The sequence below is a fragment of the Protopterus annectens genome, chromosome 3.part1 (genome assembly GCF_019279795.1).
Source record: "Protopterus annectens isolate FY-2018-M chromosome 3.part1, PAN1.0, whole genome shotgun sequence".
In the NCBI taxonomy this organism is placed as follows: Eukaryota; Metazoa; Chordata; order Ceratodontiformes; family Protopteridae; genus Protopterus; species Protopterus annectens.
Window position 1 is genome coordinate 593,025,308 of NC_056732.1, and position 15,679 is coordinate 593,040,986.

The following is a 15,679-nucleotide window of genomic DNA, read 5'->3' on the forward strand; positions in this document are numbered from 1 at the left end:
AAAACAAGAGGGGGACTTGAGCTACTAAACTTTGAAGCATATTATTTGATTGTAAATGCTAATCAAATTTTAAGAATTGCTAATTATGATGTAACGAATACAAAATGGATACCAACTTGGGTGGTCTTGAATCATAAGCATATTTTGGATAGGAAAATAAATCCTAAAGCATTACCCTTTATGGATAAAATTAGTCTGATAAAATATGGGGTCATGGACCACATAATAACCTGTGTCTCATCTTTGCAAACTTTATTTCAGTCCGTAGATTTATTGCAATATATGATGGTTCTTCAACCTTTCCACAGGAATCCTAATTTTAAACTAAATAATCAGCTGATCGATCTCAGCAAATTTCCATTAATAGTTAATCTGACTCTATTTGATGTTTTTAATAAACTTGACTTATCGGCTTTACAAATTAGACAGGAAATGAATCTACCTAGAAGTTATATTGTTATAATGAGACAAGTTAAAGAACTTGCCTTGAGTATTTTAGGAACTTTAAACCTGCAGCCGGATTTGTGGATAAGTGCTCTGAATTGTGGCAAGCTATCCAACAAGACACTAAATTTATAGCAACTGCATACAAATTAATTAAGGATTTGAAATTTCAGGACAAAATTTTGCTTTCAGAGTATTGGGTAAACAAAGTAACAGTAACAGACAATCAGATATTAAAAGCAATTGATATAACTAGGAAAACTGATGTACACGCAATTGATGATTTGGAACAATGCATATTACACACATCTTAGATTACATAAATTTAAAACTAGGAATTCTCCAATTTATCCATACTGTGCAGATCAAACAGCAGATCTTCTTCATATGTTCTGGAGTTGTAAATGCGTATATAAACTTTGGAACTCTCTTAAAGTACAACTGCAAAAGATGGGTTATCAAAGTTCTACACTGTCATGGGAATTTATGATTCTTCACATTCCTCCAAGAGAGCTTTCCAGATGGTAAACTATTATTTGTATGAATATTTTTTTGCTGATGAAACTCTATATAGTCACAAATTGGCTAGAACCACATAAGACATCATGGAATAATTTTAAGCTTGTGGCTATAAAACATATACTAGCACATAAATTACTTCTGAAACAAACTAACAAAAATATTAATAACCCGAAAATATGGGAAAAGGTCTTCAATATTATATTAGCATGATACTGATTTTAGGAATATATTAAATATAGGAAGCATTTCATGTAGATATTGTATAAATGGTTTGTAGTAGTTATAGTGTATTATGTGTGTGATGTTTATTGTATTTTTGTAATGTTTTTGGAAAATATATTTCAATAAAAATTTATTATGGAAAAAAAAAAAGAAATATGAGCAATAACTATGGACAGTCTGAAACAATCTGGTCAGTCGAGAGGAATACACAGACCTCCTTAGTGCAAGACATGTGGACTAAGCCTGACAATGGGGGTGTTTAAAGCCATGAAAATGAGGATATATCACAAATACTGGAGTAGATAAGCTCACACAGTTGATGCATTCACACCCTCCTGTCTGTCCTAATACATATTAACTGGTGGAGCAGAGGTCCCAAGCCCACATAATTCCTACTAGTTAGTGGCATACATCTTCACAGCTTCCCACTGCTTTGTCAGAAATACACAAGTATCATGGCCAGGCAACAGTACATCGACAAATATCTGGACATACCACACTAGTAAATACACTGAGTTGCTTGGCATGTCACCAAGCACTGTCTAAACTACAGGCAGACTGCCATAACACTAACCCAATTTTCCTATGGGAGAATACACATGTAATTGCAAATATAGCAGGCACTACAGGCATGTAACAGCCATGTAACAGCATGGAGTAACAGACATCAGTGTGAAAGTGTATACCCACAACCAATCTCAGCACAGTCAGTCACATTATGATAAGCTTAATTAATAATACAGTATATGGACTGTGTGAACAAAATCCATCATCATATTTGCCACTCACACATTAACCCTACATATACTGGCCCAATTCACAGTGTAGTCTGATGCCTGACTGTGGTATGGGACATGTCTCAGTCTGGTCCTACAAACATACAAGCTGATAGGGTACCAGAAACTGGAGCAGCATGCAACGTCAGATAGAACAGGACCAATAACACTGACATTTACCCCAGTCTGTACACAGGCCAAATAACATACTAACAATATACTGCTACACAATACTGACACTCTGTCAACAATCACCACAAGTACACAGACCTCACTACTGTAAAGACTACAACAGAATGTCCAGGTTTTGTCCTCAAATATAAGGCCTCCTCTGGCAGTCTGATATATCACTGGCTCATATCAAGTATGATGCCAGTAAATAATGATACACTGTACATATCCACCTCTTACTACATGACATATGGACAAAGGGTGACAGACGTGGGGGACAGAGGCACAAACACAGGGCCAATATTGACATATTGCTGTGATAAACTGAGAAAATTGCCGGTGTAACAGGGTTTGTTGTGACATATCTCTTCTGAGGGATATGAAGTCAGTAACACACTTGGATGTCACCATTTACTGACTGCAGTTATCAGAGTATGCTACTGCATTTATGAAGACAGAAAAGGTGTGAGTAACACACCACATCTAAGACTCCACACTCTGGTCAGTCTGCAGATAGCCCTACAGGTGAGAGGTGTGTCAACCACATAACCTGTCATGCCAGGCTTTAAATCATACAGAACAGCCATATCCACACAAACTCTGTTAAACCAACATTACTTCAAATGTAGAATAGCAATACTTACATTCCGTCCCCATGTCTGTAGCATCCTCCTCCAGTTTGTTGGCCTGTCTCCATAGTGTTTGTTGTAAGAGGTATTTCCAACTACCCTATGTGATGCTGTTTGTCAGACACCTACATGAAGTCCTACTCACAGTGAAGGAAAAGGGCCAACAGCCAAATTAATTTCTTAGTTATAGGAGTGTGTTTCCATGCAATTAGCTATAGAAATGATACCACAGCCGTTTCACATGCAATTAGCAAGTAGGGGACTCCAATTCTTGCACAGGCCATCAGCTGATCATGAGCATTACCTACAAAAGTCAAGCTGCTGCCTATGCAAAACAGATGTTCTTTTCACATCTACCAGAGAGGGAGAGAGAGAGACAGAGGGAAAGTAAGAAAGGAAAAGAGAAAGATCCAATCATGTTTTTTTGATCCATGGCTGGAGAGTGGTTTCTGGGTATTATAAGTGTGGCCTATATTATTCACTAATCCATACTGTCATATAGTCATTGCACATGGCAGTAGACATTTATGGCTGTGGATTGTCTACAACAACCTCTACAATGTTTGACAACTGTTGGCAGTGTAATGTTGACATTGGGACATATAAGTCCTCAGTATAATAATGTAGCAAAACCCACACTGCAATGGATCCTGTTATTACATAATCACCCAACAGGCTACTGATGACACATACACAAACACTTGCCTGTACTGAGTTTTGAACCCCTACCTGGCTATGTATTGCTATTACAGTGCTATGCATTTATTGCATGCACCATGGAGATTACATGCTGGAAAGCTGCCCATCTTTGAAGGTGAGTGTCATCAGCAGCAGTGCTAAAGGAGGGGTAAGGGAAGTGCAGTTAGTGTGAATGTCCACAAAATCAGATGTCAACAAAGACACACACATACTCTCTCCCATGCAAACACACATATTATTATAGTTGCCAGAACCAGGATTAGAACTTCTTCCTAACATAGTTTATTACACTACAGTATTACACAGTTATCACAAGTACCATGGAGCTTATAGGGTTGAAACTTGGCCAAAGGGTTATTTCAAGGTGACTGAATCAGCAGGCATGCAAAAGTAGAGCAATGTGAGGTGTGGTGAGTGTGAATGGCCTCAGAATCATTCGTCTCCACACACACACACACACACACACACACACACACACACACACACACACACACACACATACACACACAAACACACACACACACACTTGCCAGGACTGAGATCCATAGGTTTATTGCTTCATAGGTGTGTAGTAGGTGAATGGGCCTGAAGGCTCTACAAGACTAGGCCAAGGGAATACCTTGGCATCAGGTCACATGACAATAGTCCCCAGTGTGACTCAGGGGTGTAGTCCCTGGAGTGGTCCCCAGGGGTGGGTACTGTATTCACCACCCACTCATCCAGGTTTCTATTATGGGTGGCCAGTGATGTGCACTGCATCCCATGTATGTGATCTATATTCCATAACATGGACAGTGACTGGGGTGTGCACATGTCCCACATGCATGTTCTTTGAGGTGTGGAAGTGTACTTGAGGTCTCTGAGACAAGTTGTGTGGACAGATTGGTATCTTCTGATGTACCATTCCTGACCTCATTTGGTGAGACCTGGCTATGTAAATGAGGTCATGATTGCACCTATATTGACAGTATGATACGGGTATTCAGAGGAGTTAGTGATGTCTGCCCATACGGGGCATGTGTATAAGGCATGGTATTCACTTTGTGGGGTACGTTTGCAGACTCTACAGTTGTTGCAGGCATCCAGTGGGGAACATGGCAAAAAGGCCACTGTACATATTTATTTGGCTACTGAGGGGATGGAACAGGGTGCCTTGTCCTTTTACTTGCTGGATAACACACACTCAGTCAGAAGATGTAACACATCAAAGTACTTTCTGATGTCAGTGGCACTGTTGTGGTCAACAGGCATGTAATCCACTGCTATCACACTGTGGGTACTCTCTGTGAGGCAATATGCAGGGAACTACCAATATAGTGGTTGTTGTCTAGCCAAGTGTGTTTGTGAATGGTATGTGGGTGGAGAGTGGTCTCTGATTAATAGAAGGGTTGCCTATATTGTTCACTAATCCATACTGTCACATTTAGGGCTGTGGATTGTCTACACTAACCTCTCCAGTGTTTTACATTTGTTGGCCTTGTAATATGGACATTGTGACATATACTAGGTCCTCAACATAATAATTTAGCAAAACCCATCCCAAAATGGATCCTGTTATTACACAATCACAGCGACCCCCACACAGGATATTGATGTCAGACACACATGCCAGTACTGAGATTCAAACCCCTACCTAGCTATGCATTGCTACTACAGTGTACCGCATCTATCGCACGTGCCACAGAGCTTATATGATGGACATTGTCCCAAGGTACTTCTAAGGTGAGGAAAATCACCAGCCCTTGTAAATACTGGCATTGGGTGTTGTAGTGGGTGAGAGATCCCAAAATATATTTTACCCTACACACACATTTACATTTGCCAATGGTGAGGTTCAAACCTCTATCGAACAATCTTGTCGGACAATTATGGTTACGCATTTGCCACATGCACCACTGACCTTATATGATTTAGGGTTGGCAACTGGTACTTCTAAGGTGGATGATATCTGCAGGACTGCTAAAGTCAGGCACTGAGATGTGTACTGGGTGTAAATGGGGCCAAAGTCTTTGGGGTACAGAAATACATATGTACAACCACAAACACTTGCCACAGATGACATTCAAACCCATACCTATGTAATTATTGCAACTACATTGTTCCACATTTATGGCACACACCATGGAGCTTACATGCTGGAGTACTGTGTCAAGGTATCTTTGAAGCTGAGTGACATCAGCAGCAGTGGTAAAGGAGGGGTAAGGGAAGTGTTGTAAGTGTGAGTGACCACAAAATCAGGACTCTACAAGGATATACACACTTTCTTAGACAAACACTCACATTTACACAGTTGTCAAGGTCAGGATTGGAACTCCTACCTAACTAGTTTGCTACACTATAGTATTTCACAGTTATCACATGCACCACAGACCTTATATGTTGGAAAGCTGCCCAAAGGTATCTTTGAAGGTGAGTAACATCAGTAGCAGTGCTAAAGGAGGGGTAAAGGGAGAGTAGTGTGAATGTTCATAAAATCAGATATCATCGAAGACACACACAATCTCTCATACAAACACACACATTATGATAGTTACCAGGCCAGGATTAGAACTCCTATCTATCTAGCATGCTATACTACAGCATTTCACAGTTATCACGAGAACCATGTAGGTTATAGGGCTGGAACTTGGCAAAAGGGTTATTTCAAGGTGACTGACATCAACAGCCATGCTAAAGTAGGGCAATGGGAGGTGTAGATAGTGTGAATGGCCTCAAAATAATTAATTTCCGCACACACACATGCACACACACACACACATGCACACATGCACACACACACACACACACACACACACACACACACACACACACACACACACACACACACTTTAGCAGTTGCCATGTCTGGGATTAGAACTCCTACCTAACTAGTTTGTTATATTACACTATTGCACACTTATAGCAAACACCACGTAGCTTATAGGGCTAAGATTTAGCCAAAGGGTTATTTCAAGGTGACTGACATCAGCAGGAGTGCTATCATGGGCAATGGGAAGTGTAGTGTGTGTGAATGAGCTATAAATCATTCCTCTGAAAACACACACACACACACACACACACACACACACACACACACACACACACACACACACACACACACACACACACTCACACACGCACACACGCTCAGTCACCCACAACTTTACATTTGACAGGACTGAGTATACAAATACTAGATGAATACTGATTTGTACTATCATGTTACACAGTTATCACAAGCACCACAGACACAATAGGGCTGAGGGCTACCAAAAGGAATGTCTACAGTGATTGACATCAGCACATCATGTGATATCAGCCAATTGGATGTGTAGTGGGTAGGACAGGCCTCATAATGGAATTCTCTCTGTCACTGTCTGTTTCTCTCTTCCCCACATCTCTGTGTGTGTATGTTTGACATATTATAGTGTGTTGGCCTTGGATATGTGTGAGTATTCTTATCCAATGTGTGTGCAAAGCATGAATGGTGTACAATTTGATGCGTGTGCACAAGCATTTGTGAATGACAGATATGTATAGTCCACTGTGTTGTCAGACATGGGCTTCATTTTTCTAAGTGTAGGAGCATGCCCAGCCTGACCTCCTGTATTGAGTGTGTGAATACATTCCAGATAGGGTTGTACTCCAGTCCAGGGTTTGGTGTTCAACATCTACAGCTAGCAACCTGTTTCTGCAGGATATCTGTAGCTAGGTTGACAATATGGAGTCACAATGGGCGACAGATAGTGGGATACTGTAACTATTGCTGTCTGTGGTGATTGTGTTACATGGTTAGTGTTAGCAGAAATATTTAGACATATATATTGTTTCACACTGTGATGTATTATGTCATCAACTACTGACAGATATAATGGGAAATACAAGATGAATGAAGCTGAGTCCAGTATTGTGGTCTGCAGCCTACAAATTCTTGCACACTCATGCCATTCTGGAGGGGTAGCTGCAGACCCTTGCTGATGGGTCTGTGTAAATGGTCCAGCACCTTGGTACTATGGTGGCTGAGGATCCCCTTCTTGTACATATATCAACTTAACAGAATGGCCATATCCTGCTGTGGCCATACCTCTCAGCTGTACAGATTCATCCAGGTTACCCAGAGGCAGGGCTCATATATCTGGTCAGTTCCCCTTTACATTGTGGTTTATGAGCAGGTTTGTAGCCACCCATTACTAGGTTTGCAGGCAGGGGTAGTATGGGCACACATCAGAGTTTCAGACTTCACACACTCCATGATGTCCATGCTTCTACACCCCCCCCCACTCTGTTATTCTACCTCTTCCTAACATTATACAAGTGATATCTGGGAAGTATCCCTATAGTTGGCCCTTCATCCCAAAGGTGTTTATGGATTGGTCCATGTTTCATGCAGTAGGACATGGTGGGCATGCTACTGGAATTTGTCAACATGGCCTTGCATTTGTGTTCTGTTGACTGTGTTAGGTTGTTAGTTGGGACTCCATGAGATACCATACATTGGCACTACAGGTGAGGCACAGGCCTTTGACAGAGGACTGTAGGCCATTTAGCCAGTGGATTCCCCTGGGGTGACAGGGTAATTATGTGAGGTGTTAACAACAATAGTTCCTATCCATATTGATTTGTTGGTCTGGATGAAGGCAGGGTGCTGCTTACAGCTAGGGACACACCTGTATGGGACACCTCTTCAGCATGCTGCATTCTGTGGGTATTCCCATGTAGAAGTGGGGTCATACTGTACTCATTCCCAACAGCAAGGATATGACCTGTGATAAACCTGTGGCTGATGGTGGGGTGTGCTGAGTGCATGTGTGATATGAAAGCTACTTGCAGCTGACTCACAGATATACCTGGAACATTCCCCTTATGAAGCCTTGTGTGGGGATATAGGCAGTCTCTCGTTACTTCATAACTGTGTCTTTTGTGGTCTCCCAGTGATTGGCTAGACTGCATCAGTATTCCATATTACATGGACAACTAATGTACTGCTAACCAGCATGTATAATTCCACAGTTGTGTGCAGTTGACAGTTACATCATATGCACTCTGTCTGGGGTACTTCCACCTGTGTACTGTGTGTATGTATGGGCCCACATTCATGGCATATCCATCTTTCAGATGGTGACAGATATTGACATCTGGACAGTGAGTATGGACGACTGCTGACATGGGTATTGCTGAGAAGCATTGTGGTTGGCACATTGGCACTGCAGTTGTCAGAACATGGCCCTGTCAACCACAGTACTGCCCAGAGGCCACCAAGACACAGCCCTCCATGCCTACATGCTGACCACTTCCAGACAATATAGAACACACAACAACCTAACACACAGACCTCTGCATATTGTACACATGGAACAATCTATCCTGTAGATTGGGTCATCTCGGGTAATCTGTGTTCCACTGGTATTACTCCTCACACTTACATGTCACTGCATTTCTACATAGGATTGTGGGGGGTGGGGCACACCTGATGACTTTAAACATTTGCTGTGACTGTACTGGTATTTCACGTACTTTGTTGGCTTCTATTTTATTTTGTATTCTGACCTATCATGCAGACTGGAGGCATATCAGTAGAGTACAAATCTTAGGTTTTATTGACCTACATTTCAGTTTCAGATTTCTTACCCTTCAGAACTAACATACAACTGCCAGACCTGCTGTAGTCTGTCTGTGTAGGTATGGAGAGGGGAATGTTAACCATTGACATCAATTGAAGGCCTTAGCCCAGCCTTTCTTTATGGTCATCTACACCTGTCCTGCAGGCTGAGGCTGGTGGTGGGTATGTGAGCCTCACTGACATGAATGTGTGTGTCCTACGGACACACATTTGGGCCTACACATGTATTGCAGTGGGATTTGTTACCTTGTCTAGTACTGCCTAGTAAGTTAACAGCAGTATTTGTTATGGATTTCATGCTGCCCATATAGGTGTCCACTATCTGCTGCCATCCCATTCAGCCACTCAATCCCCTTGCATGCTCGCATCCATACCATTGATACAACTATCAGAACATATTACTCCATTCAGTGATTGACAGGAACAGTGACTTACCTTGTGGCTGGGCCAGTATTGAGGACGGTGCTGGAGGGCTGACTATGTCGGATGCATATGGTACACTCCCTATACATGGTAAAGCACAGGTAGTGTCATGTTTGGCATCCCTTTTACTGTATGTGTGAGTCAGAGAGAGGTGTCATTCCCCGGGTCCCTACCATGTCAGTGTATGTGCTATGCATTGCCTCTTTTCCAAGGCCTGGGCCTACTGGGCATGCCTCCTTCTGCCTACATGGGCAGGCTCAGGTTGTTCCTCCTCCAAGTCAATCTGTGCCTGTGATGGCCTTGGCAATGGTGGGGGGCTGTGTGGCCTTGTCCCGTGATGTTCCTGTTGCAGCTGTTTCTGCAGGATTATATTGTGTAGCATGGAAAATACTATGAACATTTGTGTACATGTAGCTGGAGAGTACTGCAAGGCTCCACTGTATATGTCCAGGCAGTGGAACCGTGACTTGAGCAGCCCAAACACACACTCTATTATGATTCTGGTTTGTGCATGTGCCTCATTAGGGAGTTCTTGTTCAGGTGTGTGCACATTTCTGAGGGGTGTCATCAGCCACGGCTCCAGTGCGTAGCCAGCATCCCCCACTATGTGGTCATATGGGATGTCACCACTGGAAAATGACTGGTACAGCTGTGTCATATGCCAGATGTGGGAGTTGTGATAACTTCCAGGGCTGCCAGCACACACATTCAAGATAATACCTGGGCATCGCAAATGACCTGCCAGTTGGAAGCCCTTGCTGTTTATGTAGACCCTACCCCACTCACTGGTTGGTGCTTTGATGTGAATGTGCAGGCAGCCTATAGCACCCACTACCTCAGTGTATTCTGCTATTTGGTGGAAGAGATGCATATTGCTGGTCAATGCCTCACGTGTGTTAATGAAATATATGTGCCCACCAGCATGTGCTGACATGACATCCAGGAACTGGTGGAGTACCCTGGATGCTTGCTGATGCCTGTGAAATCCCCATGATATCCCCAGTTGCCCTGTGGAAGGTACCTGCGGCTTGTATTCTTAAGCCTACACATACCTTGGCATCCACTGGGATGGGTTCCCCTCTTTTGGTTCTGTGTGTAAGGCGTAGCTGGCACAGTTCAACAATTTGCTGTAGAATGTCCCTGTCCACCCTATAGAGCTCCACTTTCTCCAGCTCATGTAGCCCCTGGTAGGTTGCCCTGGGTCTGTACACTCTTCTCCTTCAACTCACTGTGGGATGGTCGTCAGCATTCACATCCTGACCATCCTCAGCCTCTTGCACATATTGATGCATGAGAGCAACAGCAGATCCTAACATTTTGTTAGTTTTGTCAGGTAAAATTTCCCCATCTGTGTACACTGGCAGTGTAGAGTTTGTTGGAAAAAACAGACTGAAAGGTGTTTGCATAGTTTATAGTAGTGTGCTAAGCTGTTCCATGTGTAATTGGCTGGTTCTGATACATTTCACCTGCCAACTATGCTAGTTCTCCTTGACTGCCTTCCTACTGATGTTTTCCCTACCCATTGCCTTCATGTGTAAGCCCCGAGGTGCACCGTGCATACCCAGTGCTCTGATGTGAACATTGCTGCTATTTCTTGTTTTCCATTTAGGCAATGTAAACATTGCTAGGCAGCCTCAGACACAACCTATTCCATAGCTGTGCTTAGCTATGGGCAAACATGAGCCACAGAGCTCCAATAAGCTTACAGCATGCATGGCACATCCCCTTATGTGGTCACCCACCTCTTAGACTTATAGAATGGTGTTGCTGCACCTACACGGTTGGGTGGAAGCTAACACTGAGTGGAAATCTTTGATTCAGTATCACCCCCCTCATTTGCATAAAACAGAATGCTAATTCATAGTTACCATACTCACACTGAGCCTTCCACCTTAGCAACCACTATTCCCTGCTATTGTTGTCTTATGCATGCTATTGACTATTATGGCAAAATGCTGATTTGGGTTTAAAGGCTTATTTACCCCTTTTTCTTATTTTTGGGGTGATCCCATTTGCACACCGCTGCCCTACGCTTAAAAAAAAACTTGTTTTTTTATAAATTTGAAACTCTTTTTCATGCCAATGGCCATATATTTGGCCATTGGCATGCCTACTACATTGAATACATGCTTTCATTCGAGCTGTCATGCCCCCATTCTGTAATTTGCAGAAATGTATTCGGTTAGTAACCGAATACATTTCTGCAGGTATACTATTCCTGCACAGATGCCTGCCTGCTTCCTGGATCACTAATTCACCTCATTTGCATGGTTTTCATCAACAAATTAGGTAATTAGCATATAGCAGTGGTGTCCATGCGGGAATAGTGTAGGCGCTCTCAGGCACATCTCGGGTGCTCTTTCCTGGATCACTCGGCAACCATATTGCATGCAGCAGCTCTTACACTATTCAGACACTCCATGCAGAGCTTGCTGTATCCAGCGGATTGTGTTTTTTTTTTCCACCTATATAAATCATTTGTTATTTTTGTTCAGTATTCACTGAGCATCATTTTGGTCACTCTTTTTAGTTAGATGGCATCTAGCAAATCCTGCTTTGAAAGTCTGAATGAGAACTATTCCATTTCCATATTTGGTTACTTCATGATGTGTTTTGATAAGCAGAAAAGAAACACGAGGGTAGGACAATTTGATATGGACACAGTGCATCATCTCACAGAAAGTGGTCAAGATAGAGTTGAAGATGGACAGGACACAGTTAAGTACAAATTGTGACAGATTATTAGATTCTTTCTCTGTTAAAGTATTCAATTATCTAATGCCATGTGTTTTTAATTGTTTGTTTTGTTCTTCAATGACTTCTATTTTAATTACATTGCATACAATAAGTAATCCAGTTGTTGAACTCCCTGAAAAATATACGCTGGATTTTTCTTTTTTCACTTTGAGTTTACATTCCTAAAAGCATGTTTACAACAAAAGTGACCTCTTAAATTATGAATTTTGAGCAATTTAAGGGTACAATTGTCAGTTTTACACAAAATTTAAAAAAGCTTTCTCTTCTTCATTTTCCCAAAAAACTTAGCATTACTGAGTACAGTGGTTTAATACTGTGGGTTATCCAGTGTGTGATCTCCCATTTATGAATATTTCATTCACTGAGCCAACAATCCTCCTGTAAAAGCAACACAGCAGCTGGTAACAAAAATATGTTTCTTATTATTTTCATTGGTGCATCTTAGTGCAGTTTTAAAGATAAGCAGCAGTGTTTTGAGTCCCAGTCATCTGATACTTCTGACTTCATATCTTCAGTATACTCTTATCTGTGAAATGATTCAGAAAATATTTTAAATTATTAGTTTAAGAGATGGTGTAGTTCCATTCAGCTGTGGCAGAGTGTACATACATACTGATATACTGAATATACTATTAATGGCTAATGTTTAGAAGCATCAGTTAACATCACATGAATTCCTGCAAATCTACAGCACATTTGACGGAAGGAAAAACTAACTAAAATTAACGGATCACAAAAGGTAAACAAACAATCTCCTTTAAAAATTGGTTAAAAAAGAAAAAAATTACCACAAACAAACAGATAAACTTTCTCTATTTAGTGGTACTGTAAGGGAAATAGGTTTTTGTATGGTAGTGTGTAGGGATGAGTTAGGGATATGTTTAGCACAAATGAGTAATGGTGCCCTCTCCCTGGCTTTGCTTCAATTCCTCCTCACTTTCAGCCATCAGTGTGGTACCATCTGTATGTATGAAGCTGTTGAACCCCACTGCTTTCTCTATTGTCCAGCAGATGTTATCAGTTTAACCTCTATTACCCCCTTCTAAAAGCAGGTTGTATAACTGGCAGTTCTTGGTTTATGGATTGCAGTAGTCTAGAAGCATTACACAGACTGAGAATAAAAACATCATTCAAACCCCTGGAACACCTGGGACTTGACAAAAATAGGCAACTGTTGTTTGAAACTTACTGCTGTACTTATTCTTCTGGGACTGTTTTCTGGCTATTGGTGAGGGGACTAGCAAGTGTTTCCTCTTTGTTGCCTTAAGCTGCTGTTAGCCATTACCTGCAATGTTAAATCGATTGACTGTCTCTAGTTTTGGTTGACTTGTGTGCCTACTTAAGGAGAACAGTTGCATGACTATCTAAAATGTGTGTGTGTGTGTGTGTGTGTGTGTGTGTGTGTGTGTGTGTGTGTGTGTGTGTGTGTGTGTGAGTGAGTGTGTGTGTTCAAGCATATATAGGAAGGAGCTCACGTCCATAGCAGCAGAGTGTATATATGGGAAGTTGTGATCAGATGTACAGGAGCCTGTAACCTGCTGCATAATAGGGGAAGTGAGAAGAGAAAGTGGTCATAAGTGGATGTATTCCAGAGACTGCATCACACACACACACACACACACACACACACACACACACACACACACACACACACACACGCACGCACGCACACGCACGCACGCACACACACACACACACACACACACACATCAAACATGTCAACAGAATTTGCATTAAGCTCCTGTGATATGCAACAACTGGAAAAGTTCAGAAACAAGTAAAATGAGGTACAGCTGCAGGCTTTCCACATGCATAACATGCAAATCTATTGCTGAAGTGCCAATGAGAAATGTATCAGTACCAGGAGTGGCGGGTGTAGTGCAGGAAGTCAATTCTGTAGATAGCCATAATAGGTTTTGCAGGTTTGCAGAAAAACAACTGATATGAAGGACAAGGCACAGGGCATTGCCATGGACTTGTCCACCTCAGGAAGTGGACTACCAGCACAGAAATGTCTCACAGAAATGGAACAGTACTTGTCCCTGTCAGTGGAAGAGAAAAAAAGCCTCATATCTGGGAGTAGCCTGGCTATAGGAATGGTCTAGCAATGAACACCCCAGTATCAGTAAGGGATGCACCAGGTTAGTACTATCCATTATAAATCTGCATGGTATAATGCACTGACTGTGTAAGGTGACTGATTTAACAAGGAACATTTGTATTTCTGTCCATTCAGGTACGTGTAGGTCCTTCAATGTGACACATGACAACTGCCCTATGTCGTTTGCTACTGCATGCCATATAATGCATGGTTCTGGGGGGATCCAAATGTAATATTGCTGGGGACATGGAACCCTAACACAAATGACTCAGTCCACTGGTTGGATGGCTTCACTGCCAGCTGTGATCACACAGCTTGCCATAACCAGCCATCTGTTGTCACATGCTTGTGGGTAATAACAATCCTCATGAATGGTCCCATAGTTCTACACTATTTGTTACCAACTGTGGGCATAAAGACCACCATTCCTGATTGTTGCCATTGCTCAAGCCATGGATGATAAAGCTCTGTAAGCTTCCACCATCGACTACACCATCAAAGTGCATATTGTCACTCTAGCTTTTTTACACCTTTCCTGCCATAGATATAAAAGTAGACTTCCTCTAAACTACACAGTCATAAGCATCCTTTCATTGGGTATGCATCTCATCCCAATAATTGGAATATCTAAACGACATGAGATGCTAGACATAAATCAAATTGCAGGAGTCTATATAAGATATACTATAGATATGGAGTGTCAAGCCTGTCTTGGTAGCTGAGGGTCATTAGTCTGGTGATCTTGTTAGTTAGGAGACCCTGTGTTTTTTCTAACTGCATAATGTGTTTGAATTGATAAAAGGGGCATTATAGTCTGTCATTCAGGAGTGATAACCTCTTTGACCCAGAGGGTATAACTTTCATTATTAATTTGGCTTGATAGAAGGATCTTCTAGCTATTGTTGTCATCTGTTGGTCAGAGAACTTAGAGTTGTCTATGAAGGTCTGGCCGTTACTGCAAATGATTTAGACTATTAACTGTTGATGAGTTGCTTCTTGCGGTACAGTGTTTGATTCCCTCATCCAACATTTGTCTACTGTGTGGCTTTGAGCAGGTCACTTAACCAGACAGTGTTCTGGGGTAATGTGCAGTCTTATGGATTGCATTCTTAGTAACTCTCTATGAATCTAAGGCTCTGAGATCTCTGATAATGTTATCAGTCTAGATTGAAGTATCTATACTGTAAGCTTTTGTTAAGATTTGTTTACCAAATGTGACAATGCTGTAGTTCTCTGCATTTCATTAAGGCCTGTTTCTAATATATCCCTGCTGTAGCCATTGCTGTATCAATGCAGTATTGGTTGCCAAATGTCATTAGCAAATTTAGCTAGCCAT